Source organism: Tenebrio molitor, chromosome 1 (genome assembly GCF_963966145.1).
Source record: "Tenebrio molitor chromosome 1, icTenMoli1.1, whole genome shotgun sequence".
In the NCBI taxonomy this organism is placed as follows: domain Eukaryota; kingdom Metazoa; phylum Arthropoda; class Insecta; order Coleoptera; family Tenebrionidae; genus Tenebrio; species Tenebrio molitor.
Genome location: NC_091046.1, coordinates 18,564,061 through 18,580,806, shown reverse-complemented (window position 1 = coordinate 18,580,806; position 16,746 = coordinate 18,564,061). Strand labels below are relative to the sequence as shown.

General features: G+C 33.1%; 1 protein-coding gene across 4 annotated transcripts in view; it reads right to left on the bottom strand.

Moving 5' to 3' along the window:
- Positions 1-16,746, bottom strand: part of LOC138128952 (ras-related protein Rap-1) — a 79,993-nt gene that overhangs the window by 8,825 nt on the left and 54,422 nt on the right. The gene's annotated exons all lie outside the window — the stretch shown is intronic.

Genomic DNA, 16,746 nt, shown 5'->3' with positions numbered 1-16,746 from the left:
CGTAATAAGAAATAAACAAAATTGCAAACATTAACATTGTCTTTCTTAATAAGTGCGTTCTTTTATTAAATGTTCAAGAATACCGCCGTTGACCTCTAAACATTTTCTGCTTCGCCTACGAAGGGCGCTTGTAGCTCTCCTAATTGCTTCATGCCTCTCTTTAATATTGGCTGCAGTATTACTAATACGTCGAATAAGTGCTTCGCGAGTTGTCACTAGTACTATTCCGGACACGGAATCTTGGCCAACACTTTTTAGACATTTATAAAAAAAAGATGTAAACCAATCATTATAGTGTCATTAATGAATAACAATTATTAAAAATCACTTTGAAGTTTTTCTTGTGACATCAAAAAAGCAGGGAAATGGCATTATCGAGTCAAAAGTTGGGTTATATTCAATAAAGGCCAGTTCACACATATTTGTCAGTTGTGGCCAAAATTCCCTGTCCGCAATTGTACTTTATACACTTCATTTTTCAACCAGCCCTATAAACAATAATCTAGTGCTGTGGAGGCCAACTACTAACGTAATAGGACCGTCGCGAGCAATCCAACGCCCTGGAAACATTTCGTCCAAATGTTGCTTGACCTGACGAGCGAACTGTACAGGATCTCCATCATGCTGATAAGACATTTGCCGTCTCGACCTCTTCCAGTAGTTGTTGTAATTCATTTTGTAAAAATTTTAAGTAGTAGTCTCCTGTGAGGCGATTCTCCAAAATGATAACGCCAATTAAATAATTATCGACAATACCACACCACACGTTTACCGGAGATTTATGTTGAAAATGACTTTCGACTGTTATTAATCCCATCACGAGTGAATGTTACTTCATCCGTAAAAAGTATGCGCAATACAACACGATGATGATTATTATTATTATTTATCCACCGACAAAATTCCATACCTACTTTTAGCATAATCTTCCGGTTGTAGGTGCTGTACTTTCTGTACATGTCTTGCTCGTGGAGTGTGTTTGTTACTCTTTTTTGTGGAATGCCCTATTGGAGTACCAATTCTTCGTGAGCTGGTCATTGCATCTTTTAGATTCAAAATACACTGCCCGCCAAAATTATCGCATAAAGTAAAAATGAACCGTAGTTTTTTGTATTTTACTTCTTCTGCGGTTTCCTTATGTGCGAATCTCTTGTTTTATCGTATTTCTTTTGTTTAGTAGCAAAAATCGCCATGCTGATAACTTCTAAAGTTGTTTATCATGAAAAGTCTGTATTAGTGTTATTGGTCAATTTCGTAAAGCATTTTGATTGTGGATTTGAGAGACGGTTAGTCAGAAGTTTTGGTTCCTTCAGTCATAAATTTCGAAAATGAATCCCTACGAACGTTTAAGTTGAAATACAACAGCCGAACGATGTGCACAAATTGTTGTACTAGTCGAAGACGGTATTAATCGATAACATATTGCAAACGGTCTTGATCTGTACCAGTCAACGGTATCTAAAGTTTTGCGTCGTTTCCACGAGACAGGAGAATACTCTTGAGACCTGGACAAGGACGCAGACGAACAACAACAGCTCAATGGGATCGTTTTCTGCTTTTACAGTCGTTGAGACACAGGACTCTGACTGCTCCAGCTTTGCAAGTTATGACTTTAGGAAGATATCAGTTCCAAATTAGTGTAAATACTGTTAGAAGAAGACTTGCTGAACACGATTTAAGGCCCAGGATACCAGCAAGGGGCCCACAGTTGACAGCGGCTCGCCGAAGAGGACGATTGCTGTTTGCCCAAAATCACGTTGATTGGGAATTGGATCAATGGAGGTTAGTAATGTTCTCTGACGCGTCCAGGTTTTGCCTGGATCACAGTGACAGATGTGTGCGGGTGAACCGATGCTCAGGAGAGCGATATGCTCAATGTAACATTATCCCGAAAGTCAATTTTGGAAGAGGTTCCGTTATGGTTTGAGCATGTGTCACTTTCGACGCTCCCACAGAGTTGGTGGTGCTAGAAAGAGGAAACCGAAATGCGGCGATGTACAATATTCTGGAACCTCATATTGTCCCATTCCGACCATTTATTGGGATGACTTTAATTTTATGCATGATAATGGTCGATCGCACGTTGCGGGAATAGTGCAGCATTATTTCCGTGAGGTCGAAATTGGGCAAATGCAATGGCCAGCAAGGAGTTCAGACCTAAACCTCATCGAGTAATTGTGGGATCCTACAGATAAAAGAGTCAGAAGGTTACCAAATCCACCAACAACTCTTCATCAGCTGTCTTTGGATCTAACTCAAGTTTGAGAAGAAATTAAGCAAAGAGTTATACAAAACCTCATTTTAAGCATCAGATAATGTTGTGCAGCTGAAATAAAAGCACGGGGTGCCAACACGCACTATTAAATGTTAAATTTCTTAGTTTTCTCCGAATTTGAATTGTTTTATTTTTTTGTTTTCTTCATTTCTTTGTTGTGTTCTGATTATTGTAGAGTTTACTTTTATAAATCTACTTCTTTAATACTTTACAGTTCGAAATGTTGTAACTGGAAATAAATTTTGGCTCAAAAACACGAGTTTTGAAATTATGCGATAATTTTGGCGGGCAGTGTGTTTTCGACTTATTCTAAACCTTGTCGAGTAGTTCGTTCAGGTGTTATGTTAGCACTGGAAGCTTTCCGGTCTCGCACAGTTTGTTGAAAAGTCGAATAAATACTTTTCTACTAGGATGTCTCTGATGTGGAAATCTTTGACGATATTCTTTAACAGCAGCTTTCAGTATTTCCATTACAGAAACCATAAACAAACACCATAATTGCATATTCTAATTCTAAATATGAATAAGTGATTGGTATTTTGTAACGCTTAAATCGTACAAACTCGACAATTAATGCTGAATCACTGTTTAGACTGACATCTTTTCAAACAACAACGTTCAAATGTTTTTTAGCCTCAAACATGGCATACTCTGATTACAAAATGTTTTGAATGTGAAAATAAGCGAAAATTTGGATACAAGTACGCGAGATAAAATTTTTAATTACGCTTTAACTTGAAAACATATGAGTTTTTTTACATTATTTTCACGTATAAATACATGCAAGGAGTTTCGGCCGTTCCTCCCGACTCACGCTGTATACAAAATACCAACAACATAACGTTGTCCTGTCAACAACTTTCTAACTCAAATGAAAAGTATTTGTTTCCAAAGCAACTTTGCATTTATCTTTCTTTTTAGTTCATTTACGTCTAGATGTTATGTCTTCGAGATTATAAATAGAACAAAAATGGAGTACTAGACCAACAATTATTAAGTTACACTCAGGACATAGGGGTGTAATGTTTACTTGATACTGTCATTCATACCAGAATAACCTGGTTTTAACTTTAACTTTGCGTAGAGGTGTTTATAAAAACATGTTCCGTTAGTGAAACTTTGTAGCTCATTATAATTACATTTACTACATTTACCAGGTGTTTGCGCGAAAAGTTTGGATGGGTGTATCTCTCGTGTCTTTAACGTGACAAAATTCAAATTTTACAATATGTCAGCGTGTAGGACAGTGTAATTGTCAACATGAATACTCGTCATATGTTACTACGAATTAATCAGCAGAATCCCATACATTTTAATCAGAAAATGTTAATCTTCAATGAAACATAATATCAGTGTACCTACACAGTGTGTTAAAAATAGTGCATAATATTTACGTCACGCGAATCTACGTTGAAAACCTACCAAACGAAAACATCGAATCCAAGTTTGATCTTAGTCGAATAGTTTTTATTATTATTATTAAAACTGACATTAATGACAATCCTTGTTACTTTCTGGCTTTACTCAAGTTTAAAAAATCACTCAAAAATTTATGAACAGCAATGACTTTACATTTTTTTTAAATGAAATTACAAACAAACCAATAATCAAAATGGTAAAATTAGTGTTGGAATATTGATTTTACTTGTTGAATTGTGTGTTATTGATGCTATTTGTTATGATGATGTTATGTACTGTTATAATGACTTCGTGAGTTCGTGAGCAGAGGGTTAACAGTAAATTGGTTGTGTATTCGTTTCCCGAGATACATAACGTGAAAAGTGGTATATAACTAAATATATCAACTTTTCAGTTTATACATACATATACAGGGTGTCTCAGCTAAGACTTTCGAGCCTAACGTCTCGGTTATTTGCCCACGGATTTTTATGAAAATTAAAATACAGATATTTTAGACGATGAGGGTTCAATTAGTAATAATAGAATTACCTCAAGTTAAAAAATGTAATTTTAACATATGTTTCTTTTTTGAAAATTAAGCTCAATTATTATTAGATTGTTAAACATTAAAAAATAGGTGTCTACATAAACAATTAACTAAATCACTCTTCTGATTCAACGAAAAGATTAGATTTTGTTGTTGAAAATGTAATCTACATTTTGAATGTATTTGAGCATTTACCTTTTGAAACAATTGATGAAAAGTTGCCAAGCAACATTTTGTACACCCCTTAAAATCTGTCAAAAGTGGGCGCGCTTTATTAGAAATGTCAAATTGTGTAAATTTATTGAAAATACTCTAAAAATAGACTACAATGGCAGAAATTTCAATATTGTTGAAAAAGGAAACAATTTTTGCCTATGGAGAGAGTCGTAAGAATTTCAACGACACAGTTCGTTTTCTCGTGCAACACTATCCAAATGTAGGCTTTACAAAATTTAAGATTCAGAGAGTCAATTTATTTGAAGACACAGGAAGCGTACGTGAACTAAATTACCTTGCTAAAATATTCCGATCTTGTTTTAGTCCTTTATGGAAGAATTAAAGCATCCAGTACAGAGCGCCCAGAAATGTGGTAGCAACTTTTACACAAAGTGTCACAAGATGGCACTTTCGAAAAGCCAAATTTGTTCAATCTTGCAACATTCAATTTTTGAATTTTTTCAAAAGAATATGTTAAGGACGTTTTCCGAACAATTTTTACCCCCGATTTGTGTACTAAAATTTGTCGAGATGTTGCTCGAAGGATTCAGTTATGTATTGAGCATTTTCAATAAAATTTAAATTTGAATGTTTTACGTTTGACAATTCTTGACATTTATTTATCTCAATTTAGATAGTGTCATCTTGCGGAACCAATCGAAAAACTTGCTACCACATTTCTGGGCGCTCTGTATAATAAATTACGTCCAAATGTTGTCTTTAACTTTGTAAGTATTTGTAAGGTTAGAAAGATAAACGTCAAATATGTCAATGCGTTTGTACGAAGAGGAGTGACCAAAATTCGGCGATATTGCGCGTTTGTTTCATACGCGTCTACGTTTTTGCATCTGCAGCCACGTTTGACACAGTTTTTTTCTTTCTTTCAAGGACGAGTTTCTTCTTACAGCATTTTTTATTGACGATCAATTTTTTGATATAAATCTTAAGTGATTGATTCAACATTTTAAAAAGACATTTAAAATTACGTTTTTAAGACTTGGGTTATTGCATTAATGGGGTTTTACTCTTCACCGTCTAAAATACCTGCTTATTAAATTTCACAAAAATCCGTTGGAAAATAACCGAGATATTAGGCTCGAAAATCTTAGTTGAGACACCCTGTATAGATACCTAACTTGACATCTGCCAAAGATAACCTTAAATTCTACAATTAATTAATGTTTTTTAAGACTTTGCCTAAACGAACACGAAAAACGTTATTTAATATTCGTGCGCTGTCAGTTTTCGGCCTGTTTTGCATCACTCGGCTGACGTCTCGTGCTTCAAACTCGGCCTCATATCTGAAATACCATACCTGAAAAGTAATCTGACAGTGCTACTCATATGAAAATAACTATTACATTACATTTCTAATTAACATAGGTACCTACATTAATTATTATGTTTGTAAGTACTAATTATGTAATGTACAGTTGCGGCCAGAGAACAGTTTACATCTACCGGGTGATCAAGAAGGACTGTTTAAGTTGGCAATACAATTAAGAACATTTTTTAATTGGGTTTCTTATAACACTGCAACTGGATATGTTTTGTTGGTTTATTTGACAAATATCTGATATAGGTATAGCATTAACAACGACAAGCCACCAACAACCGGAAGTTACTCCTGTTATACGATTTAAAATACGATCCAGTGTTACCAACTTAAACAGTCCTTCTTGATCACCCCGTACATTTATATAGCAGGCGTTTTTTTAAATTTTTACGCAGTGTAAATGGATTTTTTGTGTCAATATGACATTTATTAATAGTGACGTATCAGCATGTAAGTTATTATTAAAACTGCTTTGTAAATTAAACAATTGTATTATTATACACAATAAATAAAAATACAAAATTTAACAAACTGAACCTTACAATGTAACAAATAGGTTCAAGGGTAACTTTTTGCTACGCAAATTAACATTTGGCGTAGGTCCCTTGTTTATTAATAACGTTTTGCAACGGTTCATTGATAACACTACGCCAATGACTTTTTACAAGATTACAATAGAAAAATAATCATGTAAACTGTTCCGCGGCCGCAACTGTACCTACTGCAAAAAATTTTAAAAAAATGTTCTCTGTTCCATAAAAGCCAGATTTTTGTCTTGAAAATGCGCGAGCTATGGAAAAATATGTTTTTATCTTCAAGCGGTTGAAAATCACGCATTTGTGTATCTCCATAGAGACAGTTAAAGTGTCATTTTTTTTCTGAGCGGAGCAGAAGTACTTCAAGTACAATAAGGAAATTATTATCCAATATTTAACCGATGTCACTGTGTATTTTGAACGTGTCCATGCTGTCAAAATCACAAAGCAAGATGGTCGTGTTAAATGGTAAAAATTTGTAAGCTGTAATCGTTTGCTATTCACGTTTTGATATTTTTGTTATACAGTGTCCCCAAAAAAAAAGACGAGTCCATAGCTCCCTTATTTATCGGAGGATTTTAATTATCTTTACACCAAATTAAATGGTTGCTAATAGGCTATAAAATAGCCTAATAAATTCAAGGATAGCTCTATGGGCTTCAAGAGTAAACTGTCAAAAAAAATTTTTTCAAATAGAATTACATACCTTTTATTAGTAATTCTGATAGAGATTTTAATTCTGAAAACAACAATGTATCACAAGTATAACTTCACATTAAAAAAAATAACACTAACTTTTGAAACAAATGACGACCATCAAGCGAAAAGCTATCAAAATGCACTGCGTTACAGTGTAATAACCAAATTAAGGTAGCTGGAAAAACAAATGACAAATAATAACATGTGGGATTGCGCAGATATACCGCCAATGTTTAGCGCAAAATGGAACATAGACGATAGTAGCGTTTTTTACATTTTTTTTTGTGAATTTTTGGTATTTAAGTGTATATTTGTGATCCATTCTTGTTTTCAGAATATAAATCTCTATCAGAATTAGTACAAAAAAATATGTATTCCCATTTAAAAAAAAATATTTTGACAGTTTACCCTGGAAGCCCATAGGGCTATACTTGAATTTATTAGGCTATTTTGTAGCCTATTAACAACCATTTAATTTGGTGTACAGATAATTAAAATCTTCCGATAAATAACGGAGTTATGGACTCGTCTTCTTTTTTGGGGAAACCCTGTATTTAGCGAATATCTGAAGTAAAAAGTGAAAAAAAACGAAATGCACGGCGATACCTCCAGAATTGATGCAGATCACAGCAAACTCGATGCAGATTTAATCTGACCACATTACAGGGCGAAAAGTGTATGTTTCTACATAATGCTCTTATGAAAAGTATCTGACTACCTACATAGGTAAAATTTCTTTGGCTTCCCTAGAGGAAAAATAATAAATTATTATTGTAGGTTAGGTGCATAAATACTAGGTGTGATATGGCGTGTCGATGCTATGAACTCACCAAATGGGAGATATCGGAGATTTGGATTCTGCTATCTTAGTAAAAGTTCAGGATACTAAAAATTACAAATCGCGATCATTCACGATTTTGGGAAAGCTTTACCTAGAGATTTGCTGAAAGTACATTGGATAATTTAGGTCGTGTTGTAGACTTTGCTAATATTATGGAAACTTCAAGCACCAATAATATTACAAGATAAGTCGTTATTAGTCTTGCCTTAAAATTTGAAAATTGTAATATTAATGTAACTGTAGGAAAAAATAAATAAATGAGTTCATATTCGTTTTTTTTTTGTGATTCGTTTGAAGATAAAATAGTACATATATAATCATTCAGAGTAGAAGGTCTCTTTGTGCTTCCCCAGTTGCGACTTCGACTGCGTCTCAGTCTTCAATCTCTGGACTTGGCACAAAAAGACTCACTTCTACTCTTTATGATACAGGATTATTATAAATGATTGTAGCCAAGTAGGCGTAAAAACTGAATGAAAAATTTATGGTTGCCGCTCCATATAAAAAACATTAAAAAGATGTGAATAAGTGAGTATACATCGTTCACACACAGGAGTTAAATTGGGTGCAAAACAACTCGATATTTTTGGAATTGGTTGCAAAACAACGCAACATTTTTGGATTCAATCGTTAATTTAAAAAAAAAATAAAAAAAGTCTCATCACCGTACTTTTCACCTAAAAAATGACAGACAGTGACAAAAATTGACAGTTCACTTAAAAGCGGCAAAAATTTCATAATATGGACATGGTCTGCTTCGACTACAATCATTTAGAATAAGCCTGTAGAATAACTAACGATTCTTATTCTCGAAGCAAATATCTAAGGGCACACCCTTTACTCAAAACAAACATGTTAAATTATGTGCCTTAAACATAAATAAATGATTACAGTCCAAATAGGCGTAAAAACTGAATGTAAAATTTATGGTTGCCCCTCCATATAAAAAACATCAAAATGATGTGAATACCTAAGTGAGTTCACACCGTTCACATACGGGAGTTAACTTGGATGCAAAACAACTCAATATTTTTGGATTCAATCGTTAATTTAAGAAAAGTAAATAAAATTCTCACCATATTCAAATTCATAACATGGACATGGCCTGCTTCGACTACGATAATTTATAATAACCCTGTATTAAAGTGGATTAATACTCGCTACGGCTGCTTAAAATAATGAAATCCATAGCTCATAGTTTTGGTTGCTGTAAAAATCATCAATCGTAAGTAGTCAAAAAACTTTCATAACCCAATATAACCCAATATTTCTTTTATTTAAACTTAAACTGACGTTTTTAGCATTGGCGTGCTTATGGCAAAGTGTGATATCAAGTTTGGTGAGATTTACTCGTACTTTATTACTTACTGCAACAAATAATGGCATACCTTCCTAAATGTTATGTTGTAACGAATGTCTGTCGGAGGTGAAGATTTCAACTTTGAAAATGACCTCTGAACGTCACAACTAGTGGCAGGAGCATGTACCTAAGTTAAATGTATCTGAAGTTGTTAAAGCTGTAGTTTCAAATTAATTTTTATCAAATCCAGGATTTTTTGTAAATAAACTAGCCAAAATTGAATAGGGAATTCCGCAATTTTTCTTAGAAAGCAAAATAATTGCCCCAATCCTCCCACGTATTCTTAAACACGAGGTAAATTTAAAATGTTACAGGTACTTGGAACATTACATCTAATATGTATCTTTATATATTTCTAACACATTTCGTTATAAATTTTAAACTGTATTTATAAAAAATTCAAAAATGGAAAAATTCCCTATTCATTTTTGCCTAGTTTATTTTCACTGAATCTTTTGTTAAACCTGCACCAAAATCATACACGGCCAATTTATTTATTGTATAATTAAATGAGAACATGGGTTGAATGGGGGATCATTAAAAAGTTATTTTTTTAGAATTAAATTAAAACTTTGCGTCTTTTAAAATTTAAAATTTCAAGCCCTGATTGGTCATAACTATGACAACTTAATTTAACTGCCTTTAAAATTTAGCGGAGCAGTTGCAGAATACGCCCCATAATAGGTTTATGCCCGGTTTCTGGAACGGCGCAATAACTATAAAAAAAAAAATAAAATAACTGGCCGGTTAAATCAAGCGTTGCTACAGAAACGCTAGAAAGTAACCAATCACATTACATTTATCGGAGAGTTAACTAACTGGCTCGATAAAATTGAAACATCTGATTGATAATATTAAAATTTTGTAAATAAGAGGAGTACCTAGATGGGTACATAACTTTGATATTTGAAACTTTATCATTCAATTAGGTACTTATACAGTAATTGTTTTCCAAGTTTTGTGCTCTTAAAATTTGATATCGTTTCACACACCTTGCAATAAATGCTTTCATTGAAACTAAAATGACAAAACTAAACGAAACAACGAAAATTTAATAAAATGTTTCAATTAATATTTGAACAATAGATATGTTTCAAATTTATTAAAATTTTTTTCTCCAAGATTCTATCGAAGAAATCACCAAACTTACTGTATCATTTATCGCATCATTAACGATTATGATCACTTTATGTTACACATTTATTGATAATTATGAAGTCCATAATATTCGAATAAAAATATTTTAAAAAATTTGAAAAGTAGCTTTCAATTACCTAGTCCTAAGTCTGTTTAAAACTTCAGGGCTATTTATTATAAAAATGATTGTAGTCGAAGCAGGCCATGCCCATGTTATGAAATTTTTGCCGCTTTCATGTGAACTGTCAATTTTTGTCGCTGTCACTGTTTTTTTTTAGGTGAAAAGTGCGGTTATATGAGTTTTATTTTTTTTTTAATTAACCATGGAATCCAAAAAGATTGAGTTGCTTTGCAACCAATTCTAATAGTAGTTATTTAACTAGTTCGTGTGTAAATTGGGCTTTTTTTGGCATGAGTGGGCTAGTTTAAAACGGGAGTGAAACGAGCGTTTTAAATGCCCACTTTAGGCAAATACCTTATTTAGGTACTAAATTGATAGCTGTTACTGTTAGTTCTGATTTTTTAATATGTTGTTTGGACCACACAGCGCGCACAATTCTTTCGAAGTTGCAAATTTGGTTTTTTCCTCTTGGCTGAGGTCCAAAGAACATATTAAAAAATCAGGACTACATGACCTTTTGCAAGGTCGAATGTTTATACTGACTGGACTATGTTTCTTATAAAGTTATACGAATTTTTAACCTGCTTAATTTTGTGATATTCATTTTTGTAAGAGATAATATTCATCAATATAAAATTACAATCAACTGCCAGTATTGATAAATACAAATTGGATAATAATCAGATAAGTGTGTGCATATGTTTAACCATAGATAATGTTTTACAATAGGTGTGTTATCACTTATCAGAATAAGAACAGGTAAAAACAGCATGAGAAAACTGTTTTCATTTATACAGTATGAGTCAAATTGTGGGGTATTTCTGAAATTTTCTTAGATGCAACCAAAAATACTAATTCTACTTACCACTTCATACTGTGTTTAATTTAAATAATAAATTTAATCAAAATTGACAACGTAAAAAGAACGCTAACCTAAAAATACGCTTAAATTACGTTTAAAAAAGACCTTTGAACGATTGAACGTGGCGTAATGTTACGTATGGGCATACACTCATCATCACGAATTCTTTGAGGTCTTCAATCGTAAAGTGCAGGTGTTTGGTAGACTCTTTCTTTTAATACGCCCCATAAGAAAAAATCCAAAGGCGTTAAGTCCGGACTTCGGGGTGGCCAAAGGTTATTGGAACTTCGCCCTGTACACTTCTGTTCACGGAAAAAGCATACACGTCTTGGGAGAGATTTTTGTTATTTTTTGGTTATGTAAATTTACTTGATATTTGTTTTCATGTTTACCCATATTAAGTTATCAGGTAAGAATTTACAAATGAATTTTCATTATACCAGACTTAAAGAAACCACAATAAACCTTGAATATAAAGAATAATACTTCATTGAGGGGGCCTTAAGTACACTTTTACTTCGACTGAAATTGAATTATTTCAATTATCAGCCACTGACAATGACAGTGACATCAGGTACTCGTAAATCTGATTTACACAAGCAAAATGTAAGTGTATGCTTTTTCAGTGAACAGAAGTGTACAAATGTTTGTAAAATTGTCATCTAAATATTGTCTGACATTTCTATGCGGCCCCATCTTGCTAGAACCACATACGTTGTTGTCTTGTTCGTTTATTCAGATCCAACTCTTCAAACAATAAGGACTAACTCATTTTCTAAAAAACGTAAATAAATAAAAAATGAAAATGTCTGCAATTTGGATATCTCTGTAGATACAGATCCGCAGCGACCCCAGCATTTTTACGACATAGGTATTCCCATACATGAGAAACATGTCCACTTTCTCATCGTTTGACTCATACATAGTACTCGTAGTTCATAACCAAGTTTTAGTGAAACTGTCACGGCAAAGTTGATAATTCTCAAAGCAATGCAATCGTGGATTAATGTTTTAATTTGTTTTAAATTACAGATCTATTATCCATTTACTAAACTCCCGCACTGTCAAAGTGTTTGCAAGTTGCCGGACTGCCGTTCTGAGACTAGTAATTTTTACTTTAACGTTGGCACAAAAATTTGAAATTTGAAATTTGAAGTTCAAAATTGTAAGTTCAATAAATTCGCATTTTTTCATTCAAAGTATTACTTACACGAAATGGCTGAACAAGAAGAAGATATGAAACGTAAAAGAATATTGTTAACGGCCAAAGAGAAGCACGGTATTGTTAATTATTGTTTGCAAAGAAGAGAATTAACTCCATTAACATAACCAAACTTTTCTTGTTGACGTTTTTATAACTAGATTTTGTGTACAGGCCACTGAAAATTTATGTCTCCATAGGTACTATGGCGGACAAAAAATTTTGAACGACTTGTTATTCCTTTGACATATAAATGTAAAACTGGCCTTATTGGTCAACTAACCTCATTTTTTATTTTTGCCTTTCTTGTCATGTCACCAGTGACAGATTAGTCAATCATAGATTAACACAAAAAATTTGGTGTGCCTATGTCGGCTCACGAATGGGGAACGTGGATGAATCTTAATCGTTTCGTCTTTGCCGTCGAAATTGCGAAAGTCGCTGCAGCCCCTAGGCTATCGAGTGGTGTAGAATGTAGATACGTACCTATCTAGTTCTTAGAGGTTTAGCATCAACACAAAATCAGGAATGTCTTCATCATAGATGAAACCAAGTTTAGTTCTATTTACGTCAAGACAGAACGACCCAACAGTTTGTATTTTGGTACGCAAATATAAAAAAATTCAAAGTAGAAATCAATCCACAATACTAATAAATAATAACATTTATTTATTAAACTTAAAATTAAAAGTTTAAAATAAAAAAAAAATTACAAATAAAACTGAAGAAGTCAATATTTGATCATTGCTCCATTTTGTTGTACAACCAAGAGCAATCTATTCCTCATGGACAGGCACAGATTTCGGTGATAGTTCGGGGGTGCCTCGTTCTGTTCCACGGAAGACACCCGCCTTCTTCCAAAACCTGGACGCCGAACCACCGTCCCAGTGTGTTCCCACTTCCGCATAATGGCATGGATAGTGCCCTTCGATAACCCTAAATTCGTCGAAATTTGCCCATACGACACACCCCTCTGGTGAAGGGTTACTATTTTGGCTTTAGTAAATTCAGATACGGCTGGCATTGTATCACTAAATTATTATTATAAACTTGATAGACGTTTACTTCAAACCGTCAATTTTTCGATTTAATTTATAAACGTCATAATAACAGTAAAGGGCAGCTTACAATGACATTTTTTGATATGCCAAAATTTGATCGTTCAAAATTTTTTGTCCGCCATAGTACACTCCAAAAAAAGTCAAAAATATGACACTGACAGTGCGGGAGTTTAATAAACGGATAGTAGTGAATGCTGGAATTACTCGTAGTATTTTTGGATGTATCAAAGACCATTTCAGAAATAAGCCACAATTGACTCATCCTGTACACAGTATGTAGGGAAAATTTTTACTTTTGATTTTACGCAAAAACTTTTTTTTAAATCAAACAATAAATTGACTATACAGTGAGCGGCAAAAGTATGGAATAAATTTCTTAAAAATAACATTTTTTTCAAAAAAATCTTTGGACAGGTCAATTTTAGTTTATAAAAATACATATTTTAATATAAAATAAAATTCCAAGCAGTCATTTGTTTTCGAGTTATGACGTCATCGATACTTTTTTTAAATGGAAACCCCCTATTTTTTTTCTTGATTTTGATAGCCCTTTTAATTGTCTAAACGCCAGTATAAAAATTTTGTTATCTTACATAAGGAAATTTGTGAGAAAAAAATAAATTTGGAAAAAATAAATTTTATAACGAACAAAAACAAGTCAAAAACTGTGTTAGTAAGTACTTAAATTGATGGAATTAAATGTTTGAATTGCCATCCCCCAGCTTGTTGACAATAAGCAAGTTTATGAAGAAATTTTTAGTTTTATCCCAGCACCCAATCAAAATTAAAATTTCTATACTGTGTTTTTGTTAAATGAGTCATTTTCGAAAACGTTTTGTAAAACAAATAACACATATGAATGAAATTGAGAGTAACATTTGACTGTTTGATTTACCTACTTGATTCTTTGACTTGTTTTTGTTCGTTATAAAATTTATTTTTTCCAAATTTTTTTTTTTCCTCAAAAATTTCCTTATGTAAGACAACAAAATTTTTATACTGTCATTTAGACAATTAAAGGGGCCATCAGAATCAAGAAAAAAAATAGGGGGTTTCCATTTAAAAAAAGTATCGATGACGTCATCCCTCAAAAGTAAATGACTGCTTGGAATTTTCTTTGGTGATAAAATACGAATTTTTATAAACTAAAATTGACCTGTTGTTTTAAAATTTTGTGATTACAGCAATCCGATTTGAGAAAAATGAAACAATAGTGTCGATCAAATGGGTCAAAATAATTATATTTTTGTAAATAAATCAGACACTAGTCGTGAATCACCCTGTACATACACATACATAAATAAGTGTTGGGAAATTTTTCACTTATAATATGCCGATGCATAGATTCTATCCGAAAATTTTTTTGAGTGCATTGCTGACAAGTTATTAATCGCCCGAGTCGAAGACGTGTCAGCAATGCACGAAATAGTTATTTACACTACGAGAGAGGAAGGTAAAGCTTTTGTTCACGCGAATTGTATGTTCGGCCACGAGGCGCAGCGTTATTGTTGGTATGTAATTATTTTCAATATACAAATTCTTTTTCATAAAATCGAATTTCAATTATGCGTGACCGAAAGAGAATGAGCGAAAGTGAAACCTGGTAACCATGGATACAGACCCACTTTCTAGGGAGGTATCGAACAAATAAAATTTTCACGATATGAATTTATGCAAAGGGATATTCGGCAAGAAAATCGCATGAATCAAGGGGATGTTCATTTACCAGGCCATGACACTGACTAAAGACAGTGTGCTATGGAATGGCCTACCACAGTCTGGCAACATTGCTTCACCAACATTTAGTGAAAAAATTCGAAATCCACTAAACCTGTCATTGTATTTGCATTTGTCAAATATATGAGTGATTTAATTTTACGACACTTCAAAAATATCGTTATCGTATTGTAATACTTACGTAGTTTAAAACCCCCTTGAGGACAGAAAAATAACGGTGCTCATTACTGTTACTGTTAATATTTCAGATGCTCTGCGGTGTTCCGAGCTATTGAAACTGCTTGGTTATAATTATAAACTAACGCGAGGTGGGCATTTCCAGTTTAAATATAACAATTTTGATCTCCCCATTGTCTAAATCCCACCCCATTTCTTATAACTTGCTTCCCAGTTTTATTTTAATATTCGTTTTTAAAGCCAAAAGAATTTCCCTAAAGATTGTGTCGTCATTACTAATTTTGATTATTTCTTCCCAAAATGTAATTTCTTCGTAATTAGAAGTTATTGGCACCTCGTTTGGCACAAGTCGCTTCATTTTGTCCCCATTGATATCTGTTCCCCTAAAATGTTTAGCACAAGCATGGCTACTTTTGCGAATTCTTCACTCTTCGATTTTTAAAATCTCTTTCCAAACTGGCTTCATTTCCTCATTTGATGGAAACTTAAATAAATACAGGTTCCTACGTACTTTGAAGAAGACCTATAATTTGAGTTGCAATTTGGTACGCAACACTTAAATAACATTTTTAATTCAATTTGACGAATTTGACTAAGGACTTGTCAAAATTTATTTTAAATGTCGAATTAGTTTCAAAATTTTAAGAACATCGTAGGTCATTGAATGGCCTACCAGGGAATGTGGCAGCACAGCCAGTGTCCTGGCCTGTAACTTGAGACCGCCTTGCATGAATACATTAATCATCAATTCATGAATGAACGACAAAAAATGTATCTAAAGCTTTTTAAAAATACATACCAAGACTGTAGAATTTTAACTCCTCAACAAATTTAACTTTTATTTATAAAAATGTATCTAGTAATTTGAATAAAAATTTTGCAATTTTTGTTATACTGGAAATTTTCTTTCCACCTAGAGTTGTGAAAAATATTTCCGGAAATATTTTATGTATCCATGGTAATAACAGTAAACGTAGCTTTCTCATTGGATAGTAGATTCATGAATGCGATTTTCATATACGGTGTGATCAAGAATGACTGAGTCTGTTGGTAACAATGAAATTTGGCAAATTTGAAAATTACAATCAAAGGTTTAATGTCGTCTCGAGTTAAAAAATTCAGTCAGTGCGAATTACGAGACAAAAAACACCAGTACTTTACAATTGTTTCATTGGCAACCGACTCAGTCATTGTTGATCACGCTGCATAATATACCAAGGGGCAGATATATTGTCGGAA